Raw genomic sequence first — 9,352 nt, forward strand, 5'->3', positions numbered from 1 at the left:
TGATCTGAGGTCGACAGCGGATACATTCGCTTCCATCAACTTCCTGCACGACCGCGTGCGCTCGCCCTACCAAGTGCGCCCGCAACCCTGTACAGGGCCACTTCTTCACAAGGCTGGCAATCGGCTTCCCCGCTGCACGCGTGCGGCGCACAACCGGTGTGACGTGGAAGTGACGGGACACGTTCGTAAACCCATCGCGAACCGAGTACGACGCCCTACCAAGTGCGCCCGCAACCCTGTACAGGGTCACATCTTCACAAGGCTGGCAAGCGGCATTCCGCTGCGCGCGTGCGTCGTCCGAGCAGTTGCGTGATAAACGACCGTGTCGAAAGCCCAAACACCGCCGAGGCCAGTCGCCGCCGCCGCAAGGGCAGCCACGCAGCCTGGCGAGAGGCATCGTCTCGTGTAGCGTCGCCCCCGCCCCAACTGGAGTGGCCCAGTTTTTTGAACGGGACGGGAACTGCGAAGCACTTAGACCGACGGCGGACTACGACGAGAACGCCTTAAGCTTCGCCAACGTTTCGCCAACTCGTGCGGGAGACTTTTTCCGCTTCGCGGCAAGTCGTCGCGCCGTGCTCTCCGCATCAACCGCGTACGCAGCGAACCGCAAACGTCGGGCGCAGCCTCCTCACCTCCCTGCGCTTTGCGCGCGAACGTTCCCTGTTCGCGCGGCAAAGCCTGGAGGAGGCACGGCCCCGCAGCGTGTTCGAGCGCCCGGTCTACGGGACACCCTGCTTACTTCGAGGGCAACAAGCGCAACGCAAGGCTGCGATCTCGCGCACTTTGCGCACGGCTGGAGAAGCTTTGCTGGCCGGCTTTCGCTCCTCGTGTTTACCGTGCGTTAAAGTTGCGCGTCCGTGGCTCTCGCAGCTCTTGCGCGCCCGGTCGCAGAGAGGAGTACGCAACCTCGACCGCACTTTCCCTGCAGGCTTCCTTCCGACTCGAAGTCCTGCGGCGGTCTCAACGAGGTGCCACATCCTCAATGCAGTCGGTCGCCCCCGTTTCGGTTGGGCTCTGGCACGACGGTCGCCACCGTCTCGCCCTTGAGTGGCCGCTGTTGGCGCTCGCTGTGAGGTGTTCAGCGTGCTGTCCGTGTTGCCGACGCGGTCAAAACGAGTCGACGGCTCACGTTCCCTTGTGCGCCGAAGGCTCTCTTGATATGTGATCCGACCCTCAGACAGACGAAGCCAAGGGAAGACCCAAGGCCGCAATGTGCGTTCAAAGAATCAGTGCTCAGTGTGTCCTGCAATTCACACCAAGTCTCGCAGCTGGCTGCGTTCTTCATCGACCCGAGAACCGAGTGATCCACCGCTTAGAGTCGTGAAAAAGTGTTTGTTCAATTCCGTACAGTCAAAACCAAACGTTTCTGGCACTCGGCCAAACAGTGGCCAAGAAGGGCGCTTTTCAGCGCACGCTTGGACTCCAAAACTCTGCCGCGCCTTTTTCGGCTGCCGCAAATCGAGCAAACGGTGTGTTTCGGACGGCGTTTCGCTTTCGCTACTTGCGAGTGCTTTCGTGGTCCACCCCTCTATAAATACTCGGGAGGCGTCGAAGCCGGTTCTCCAAGCCGGACCCGTAGGTATCGTTGTGTGCTCGCTCTCATTGGCCCACGTAACCAGAAAATGCCTGCGGTACACCCATTTGGATAAGAGTGCACGCAGATGCGGGCCTCGACGGCTACACATTTCCTCGGGCGGCCGCCTCCCGGCCTCCGTGGAGCGCGGGATGCACGGTCCCATCGACAAGCCTCTCCCGTTTTTACCGTGGCGTCGCGGTTCACCACGGCAGGCGGGTCGGTCTCCTCCGCATAAAAAGGGGGACCCCCGCTTTTTGTTCCACGAAATCGCACAAGCTTTTTTCGCATCCACGGTTTGCCACCGCACACCAAAATGCCGATCCGGCTGCCTACTTTAGCCAACAGGTGGAGCCAGGCGCGCCGTACTTGCGCGGCACTTCCCACGTCCACCGAAGTCGGTGCCAAGGACCACTTTCGGCGCCGGAGCCGCGTACGAGCCTACTCGAGGCGGAAGAACGAAGCCAGCAAGGGCCTGGCCGCAAGTGCGTTCAATTGTCGGGACGTCCAAGTCCCTCGTTCTTCCGTGCTTCCTCTTTCGGCAAGTCGTTGCGGCACCTTCCCAAAGCGCGCAGACCCGCTAATCGCGACGAGCGCGACGTGGCCGTGCCGCCTTTCCCTCGGCAGCAAGCAAAACGCCTGGCAACGTCGACGCTCCCCTAACCGCGATCTCGCACCGTGTTTCGTGTGGCGAATTCAAAAGCCGGCCGGCGCTGCTGCAACCATTACGGTCGGTACGCATACGCCGCGGAGGGCGGGACGGTCATCGGAGCGTGCGGTTCCTCCATCGAGTACTGCGCACCTCGGCCGTCGCATCGCCGTGCCATGACCGGCCGCGCGTCAACGCGAACCGGTGCCAGCGAGATCCCTCGCCTGCAAGAACCGACCGGCAGCCTCCGTCACCCGAGGACGCGGAGGCGCTTGCCGCGGACGGCGGGACGGTATGCACTGGTGCACAGCGGACCCGTCACATCGCCAGTTCCTTGACCGACCGCCGACGCTTGTGCCGTTCCTCTCGTACTTGGCAGTCGCCGCGCGATTGTCGGGTCTCGTTCTTGCACGCTCGAACGGTCGGGAGGGCACTCGGCTGGCGTTTCGGGAACGCGCAGCCTCGCCTTCTACCGACGTAACCACGACTCGCCGTTCGCGCTCCGCCGCTCCTGTTTACAGTACTAGGCGGTCCCGCAGCGGTCGGGTCGCGCATTTCGAGCGCTTCGAGCCACGGTGCAGTGGCGGGTCGAAAGCCGACCTATGAGTGCGTTGCGCCGTTTGTACCCGCGTCCGCCACCTGGCCGACCGTCCAAGGTCGCGGTGTTGGCGTCCGCTGGGCGCAACAATTTGTCACGGGGTGCCGCTCCACATTCAGGCAGCCCCGTGGGGAAAAGCCGACCCCGCGTCCAAACGGGGTCAGCGGCAGAAAGTGTCGGGCGCAGACGCAGCTGAGGCGCTCACCCTTCACAATCCGTTAATGATCCTTCCGCAGGTTCACCTACGGAAACCTTGTTACGACTTTTACTTCCTCTAAATGATCAAGTTTGGTCATCTTTCCAACAGACCGGCGCAACCGAAAGGCCGCGCCGGACATCGGTCCGAAGACCTCACTAAATCATTCAATCGGTAGTAGCGACGGGCGGTGTGTACAAAGGGCAGGGACGTAATCAACGCGAGCTTATGACTCGCGCTTACTGGGAATTCCTCGTTCAAGGGGAACAATTGCAAGCCCCTATCCCAATCACGAAAGAAGTTCCACGGGTTACCCAGTCTTTTCAGACAGGGATAAAGACACGCTGCTTCCTTCAGTGTAGCGCGCGTGCGGCCCCGGACATCTAAGGGCATCACAGACCTGTTATTGCTCTGTTTCGTGCGGCTAGGAGCCGCTTGTCCCTCTAAGAAGGTTGTAAGGTGCTGGGAACCCCGCACCTATTTAATAGGCTAGAGTCTCGTTCGTTATCGGAATTAACCAGACAAATCGCTCCACCAACTAAGAACGGCCATGCACCACCATCCACCGAATCAAGAAAGAGCTCTCAATCTGTCAATCCTCCCAGTGTCCGGGCCGGGTAAGTTTTCCCGTGTTGAGTCAAATTAAGCCGCAGGCTCCACTCCTGGTGGTGCCCTTCCGTCAATTCCTTTAAGTTTCAGCTTTGCAACCATACTTCCCCCGGAACCCAAATACTTTGGTTTCCCGGAAGCTGCCCGCCGAGTCATTTGAGTAACTCAGGCGGATCGCTGGTTGGCATCGTTTATGGTCAGAACTAGGGCGGTATCTGATCGCCTTCGAACCTCTGACTTTCGTTCTTGATCAATGAAAACATTCTTGGCAAATGCTTTCGCAGTAGTTCGTCTTGCGACGGTCCAAGAATTTCACCTCTAGCGCCGCAATACGAATGCCCCCGTCCGTCCCTCTTAATCATTACCTCGTATTCCAAAAACCAACAGAACAGAAACGAGGTCTTGTTCTATTATTCCATGCAAGTTTATTCAGGCGACTCGCCTGCGTTGAGCACTCTAATTTTTTCAAAGTAAAAGCACCGGCCATCTCGAGGCACACAATGAAGTGCACCAAGAAAGAACCGGCATGATGTTCAGTCCGAGCCGTCGCATCGGGTAGATGCACTACTCGTCTGGAACTGAGATCCAACTACGAGCTTTTTAACCGCAGCAGCTTTAGTATACGCTATTGGAGCTGGAATTACCGCGGCTGCTGGCACCAGACTTGCCCTCCAATTGATCCTCGTTAAAGGATTTAGAGTGTACTCATTTCAATTACGGGGCCTCAAAAGAGTCCCGTATTGTTATTTTTCGTCACTACCTCCCCGTGCCGGGAGTGGGTAATTTGCGCGCCTGCTGCCTTCCTTGGATGTGGTAGCCGTTTCTCAGGCTCCCTCTCCGGAATCGAACCCTGATTCTCCGTTACCCGTAACAACCATGGTAAGCAAGTAACCTACCATCGAAAGTTGATAAGGCAGACACTTGAAAGAAACGTCGCCGGCTCGTGGCCATGCGATCAGCACAAAGTTATCCAGAGTCACCACACAATACGGGCCGAAACCCGATCGATCTTGGTCTAATAAAAGCACCCGTTACCCAAAGGGCTCCAGGCTCACTGCATGTATTAGCTCTAGAATTGCCACAGTTATCCAAGTAGGAAGAAACGATCTAAGGAACCATAACTGATTTAATGAGCCATTCGCGGTTTCGCCTTATTTCGGCATGTACTTAGACATGCATGGCTTAATCTTTGAGACAAGCATATGATTACTGGCAGGATCAACCAGGTAATCGTTCGACTGCGCGTCCGTCCTCGCCTTCGGCGGGCCGGACGCAGTCTGTGTGCGGCGGAGGCCACCTTCAGGCGCCCCAACACGCTTATTTTGCACTCCGAGATGACGGCGTTCGAGCTCGCTACGGCACAACCTTCCCGAAAGACGAGTGGGAGCCGTGCGGCAAGAAGCACGTTCATGCTCGCTCTTTTTCGTTGCATCGACTCGGTCGCGCCGTGCGGGTTGCCCAAGCCCGCTGCACTGTCGGTGGACCGGCCGGAACTAGCAACGGAGCCGAGACTGCAAAGCCGCCAGACGACGGGTCACGCCCGCGTCTTCGGCGCTTTCGCATCTGAATCGCCCGAGGACGACACGGAACACACCTCGATATCGTGGTAAAACGGCACCGTCCGACAACCAGCCCCTAACGCATCAAGCGGATGAGGCTGCAGACGACTGCCGTGGATTCCCCTGGAGCAGACCCGAGGACACGCTTGACGAGGCCGAAGCCCGCCGCATATCAGACACCCGGTCGCTTTCGCGTACGCCGCTCACGAGAACCCCCACATAATAGCAGCGATAAGTACCCAGACCTCCTTGGGCACTAATACGAGCGTACTCGAGAAAATTTCACCGCGGGTGTGCCCCGAAACGTGTGGCACGTTGAGCGTGCCACAAGTCTACGTCGCTCTCAAACCCGCCGAGGTCGTAGAATTTGCGACCCTACTCACGAAATTCCCACCGAGGATACGGCCGCAAACGTACCGCACCTTGGGTAGGCCACGAGTTTGTGCAACACTACGCTGACGGCACAGCACCGAGGTCGTGCGCGCACGCACGGGAAAATTCCGCCGCGGTTTCTGCCGAAAACGTGAGGCACCACGACTCTCCGCAAGTTCGCGTCGACTGCGAAAGACCGAAGTCGTGAACGACGTGTCCGCTACTCGCCGCCGACACGCTGGACACCAAACGTACAACGACTCGACGGCGTCGTAGAGGCCCACGACGCGGTTTTCCTTAACGACGTCTCGGCGTGGCACCGACAGGTTAGAACGGCCGACCAACGTTCCCTGTCCGCCGTTCGGCTCAGTCGAAGGGCTCGGCGACTTCGGCAACGCTGCGAAGCCGCACGGTGACGCACGCCATGTCCCCATTTTTTTTTTTTTCTTTCTGCGTCTGCCGGGGTGCCCCTATAATAGCAGCGATAAGCACCCAGACCGCCGTGGGTCGCTCGCCCCGGCTGACGTGGTTTTTCGTACTCCTGCGGCGGTCGCCGTCAAGCACGTCCAAATACGCTACTTTCGTGGGCGCATTCACGCTCTTTCGCTTCGCCGGAGTGCCAGCACTCACTCTGCCAAAAACGGCGAACATCCGAGCGGCGGTTCCCACTTTTGCGTCGGCGTCGCAAACCCCGCCCCGGCAGACGAGGTTTGCCGTACTCGTGCGACGGTGGCCGGCGGGCACGTCGAAAGACGCCGATATCGTGCGCGAATTGGCGCACCTTGGCTTCACCGGAGTGCCGCCACTGACTCCTCCAAAAACGGCGAAGATCCGAGCGGCGCTTCCCACTTTCGCATCGGCGTCCCGAACTCCGCCCCGGCTGACGCGGTTTACCGTACTCGTGCGACGGTCGCCGGCGAGCACGTGGAAAGACGCCGATATCGTGCCCGAATCGGCTCCGTTCGGCTTCGCCGGAGTGCCAGCACTGGCTCGGCGAAAGACGACGAACATCCGAGCGACGGTTCTCACTATTGCGTACGCGTCGCAAACCCCGCCCCGGCAGACGCACTTTGCCGTACTCGTGCGACGGTCGCCGGCGAGCACGTAGAAAGACGCCGATATCGTGCCGGAATCGGCCCCGTTTGGCTTCGCCGGAGTGCCAGCACTCACTCGGCCACAAACGGCGAACATCCGAGCGGCGGTTCCCACTTAGCCGTCGGCGTCCCGAACTCCGCCCCGGCAGACGCGGTTGCCGAGCTCGTGCGACTAGCGACCGCGAAGCCGTCTCGCGACGCCGCTTTCGTGCGCGGCTCCCACTGCGACCTGGGTCACCCGAGGTCGACGAGCAAGAAAGAATGTCGAAAAAAAATTTTTTTTTTTTTTGCGTCTGCCGGGGTGCCCCTATAATAGCAGCGATAAGCACCCAGACCGCCATGGGTCGCTCGCCCCGGCTGACGTGGTTTTTCGTTTTCCTGCGGTGGTCGTCGTCAAGCACGTCCAAACACGCCACTTTCGTGGGCGCATTCGCGCTCTTTCGCTTCGCCGGAGTGCCAGCACTCACTCTGCCAAAAACGGCGAACATCCTAGTGGCGGTTCCCACTTTTGCGTCGGCGTCGCCAACCCCGCCCCGGCATACGCGGTTTGCCGTACTCGTGCGGCGGTGGCCGGCGGGCACGTCGAAAGACACCGATATCGTGCGCGAGTCGATGCTTCTTGGTCTCGCAGGAGGGCCGCCACTCACTCCTGCAAAAACGGCGAAGATCCGAGCGGCGCTTCCCACTTTTTCGTCGGCATCGCAAACCTCGCCCCGGCAGACGCGCTTTGCCGTACTCGTGCGACGGTCGCCGGCGAGCACGTCGAAATACGCCGATATCGTGCCCGAATCGGCCCCGTTTCGCTTCGCCGGAGTGCCAGCACTCACTCGGCCAAAAACGGCGAACATCCGAGCAGCGGTACCCACTTAGCCGTCGGCATCCCGAACTCCGCGCCGGCTGACGCGGTTGCCGAGCTCGTGCGACTAGCGACCGCGAACGCGTCTCGCGACGCCGCTTTCGTGCGCGGCTCCCATTGCGACCTGGGTTACCCGAGCTCGACCAGCAAAAAAGAAGGTCGAAAAAAAATTTTTTTTTTCTGCGTCTGCCGGGGTGCCCCTATAATAGCAGCGATAAGCACCCAGACCGCCGTGGGTCGCTCGCCCCGGCTGACGTGGTTTTTCGTACTCCTGCAGCGGTCGCCGTCAAGCACGTCCAAATACGCCACTTTCGTGGGCGCTTTCGCGCTCTTTCGCGTCGCCGGTGTGCCAGCACTCACTCTGCCAAAAACGGCGAACATCCTAGTGGCGGTTCCCACTTTTGCGTCGGCGTCGCCAACCCCGCCCCGGCATACGCGGTTTGCCGTACTCGTGCGGCGGTGGCCGGCGGGCACGTCGAAAGACACCGATATCGTGCGCGAGTCGATGCTTCTTGGTCTCGCAGGAGGGCCGCCACTCACTCCTGCAAAAACGGCGAAGATCCGAGCGGCGCTTCCCACTTTTTCGTCGGCATCGCAAACCTCGCCCCGGCAGACGCGCTTTGCCGTACTCGTGCGACGGTCGCCGGCGAGCACGTCGAAATACGCCGATATCGTGCCCGAATCGGCCCCGTTTCGCTTCGCCGGAGTGCCAGCACTCACTCGGCCAAAAACGGCGAACATCCGAGCAGCGGTACCCACTTAGCCGTCGGCATCCCGAACTCCGCGCCGGCTGACGCGGTTGCCGAGCTCGTGCGACTAGCGACCGCGAACGCGTCTCGCGACGCCGCTTTCGTGCGCGGCTCCCATTGCGACCTGGGTTACCCGAGCTCGACCAGCAAAAAAGAAGGTCGAAAAAAAATTTTTTTTTTCTGCGTCTGCCGGGGTGCCCCTATAATAGCAGCGATAAGCACCCAGACCGCCGTGGGTCGCTCGCCCCGGCTGACGTGGTTTTTCGTACTCCTGCAGCGGTCGCCGTCAAGCACGTCCAAATACGCCACTTTCGTGGGCGCTTTCGCGCTCTTTCGCGTCGCCGGTGTGCCAGCACTCACTCTGCCAAAAACGGCCAACATCCGAGCGGCGGTTCCCACTTTTGCGTCGGCGTCGTAAACCCCGCCCCGGCAGACGCGGTTTGCCCTACTCGTTCGACGGTCGCCGGCGAGCGCGTCGAAAGACGCCGATATCGTGCGCTAATTGGCGCTCCTTGGCTTCTCCGGAGTGCCGCCACTCACTCCTCCAAAAACGGCGAAGATCCGAGCGGCGTTCTCCACTTTCGCATCGGCGTCCCGAACTCCGCCCGGGCTGACGCGGTTTACCGTACTCGTGCGACGGTCGCCGCCGGGCACGTCGAAAGACGCCGATATCGTGCCGTAATCGGCCCCGTTTGGCTTCGCCCGAGTGCCAGCACTCACTCGGCCAAAAACGGCGAACATCCGAGCAGCGTTTCCCACTTTCGCATCGGCGTCCCGAAGCCCGCCCCGGCAGACGCGGTTTGCCCTACTCGAGCGACGGTCGCCGGCGATCACGTCGAAAGGCGCCGAATTCGTGCACGAATCGATGCTTCTTGGTCTCGCAGGAGGGCCGCCACTCACTCCTGCAAAAACGGCGAAGATCCGAGTTGCGCTTCCCACTTTTTCGTCGGCGTCCCGAACTACGCCCCGGCTGACGCGGTTTACCGTACTCGTGCGACGGTCGCCGGCGGGCACTTCAAAATACGCCGATTTCGTGGGCGCATTCACGCTGTTTCGCTTCCCCGGAGTGCCAACACTCACTCTGCCGAAAGCGGCGA

The 9,352-nt window shown here is 60.3% G+C and overlaps 2 non-coding genes and 1 pseudogene across 2 annotated transcripts; all 3 read right to left on the reverse strand.

Annotated features, from left to right (window-relative positions):
- The window catches only part of LOC142794723 (large subunit ribosomal RNA), a 3,742-nt pseudogene extending 3,729 nt beyond the window's left edge, over positions 1–13 (reverse strand).
- Positions 14–1,167: 1,154 nt separating this feature from the next.
- On the reverse strand, positions 1,168–1,320 carry LOC142794724 (5.8S ribosomal RNA). Its single transcript, XR_012892569.1, has one exon. It is a non-coding gene; the product is annotated as a 5.8S ribosomal RNA (ribosomal RNA).
- Positions 1,321–3,039: 1,719 nt separating this feature from the next.
- On the reverse strand, positions 3,040–4,854 carry LOC142794719 (small subunit ribosomal RNA). The gene has a single exon (XR_012892566.1). It is a non-coding gene; the product is annotated as a small subunit ribosomal RNA (ribosomal RNA).
- Positions 4,855–9,352: the final 4,498 nt, after the last annotated feature.

Source organism: Rhipicephalus microplus, unplaced genomic scaffold (assembly GCF_043290135.1).
Source record: "Rhipicephalus microplus isolate Deutch F79 unplaced genomic scaffold, USDA_Rmic scaffold_486, whole genome shotgun sequence".
Taxonomy (NCBI): Eukaryota; Metazoa; Arthropoda; class Arachnida; order Ixodida; family Ixodidae; genus Rhipicephalus; species Rhipicephalus microplus.